The sequence below is a fragment of the Octodon degus genome, unplaced genomic scaffold (genome assembly GCF_000260255.1).
Source record: "Octodon degus isolate 3935 unplaced genomic scaffold, OctDeg1.0 scaffold00032, whole genome shotgun sequence".
NCBI lineage: Eukaryota > Metazoa > Chordata > Mammalia > Rodentia > Octodontidae > Octodon > Octodon degus.
In genome coordinates, this window is record NW_004524608.1 from 2,504,099 (window position 1) to 2,504,996 (window position 898).

Below are 898 nucleotides of genomic sequence, written 5' to 3' on the forward strand. Positions count from 1 at the left end.
TGTGGCCAGCTCAGCCCACCAGGGGGTGAGGCTGGCTGGCATGTGGTGCTGGGGGATTGAACCGCGGTCCCTGTGCTTTGCTAAGCTTGTTCTAAATAGGTGCTTTAGACCACTGAACCATCTCACCAGCCCTGTCACTATAATTTTACAGGTTTTACTTGTTAGTTTTAGGGCACCTATCTATTCATTTGAATTTCATAATAATCCTGCCCAGGAGATGTGACAAGTGATATCTCTGTTGTCTTAGTTTACTTAGACAAAATACTGGACACCCACAAGTTAAGGTAGGAAGTTTTATTTTGACTCACAGTCCATAGAAATTTGAGTCCATAGTGGGCTGACAAGGCAGGGTGACAAGGCACAGGGCTATCACAGAGGCCTGACAGCTGAAGCAGCAGCAAAGGAAGCCTCCCATCCAGGCTGTAAACCTTTTGGGTGGTGCCATCCACCAGTTATACACTCCCAGAACTATGCTAGTCCCAGTCAATGGACTGATTTAGTGCCATACACCCTAGCTCCGCCCAGCTCCCAAAGCCCTACCTGTGAGTGATGAGCCTTTGGGGGTACCTCTAGATATAAGCCATGATATCAATTTTATAGATAAGGAAAGAAAGAGAGCAACAAAGTTGGAACTTCCCCAAGGTACATAGATACTAGTTGTGGAAATGAGGCTTCACTTGGAAGGTTGAGGCAGGAGGATCACTGTGAGTTCAAGTCCAGCCTGAACTATGCAGTGAGACCTTATCTCAAAAATGCAAGAAAAATAATAAAATAAAATAAAGAAAAAAACCGGCCAAATAGTTCAGCGGATTAAAGTTCCTGCAAGCAGGTGTAGGAGCTGCAGGAGCTGGGGGCTTGATCCCCGGGCCTGCCATGCCGGGCCTGTCTCCAGGGTGGG

The 898-nt window shown here is 47.1% G+C and overlaps 1 protein-coding gene across 1 annotated transcript in view; it reads left to right on the plus strand.

The window, feature by feature from the left end:
* Window positions 1-898, plus strand: part of Pmvk (phosphomevalonate kinase) — a 26,075-nt gene that overhangs the window by 1,887 nt on the left and 23,290 nt on the right. The gene's annotated exons all lie outside the window — the stretch shown is intronic.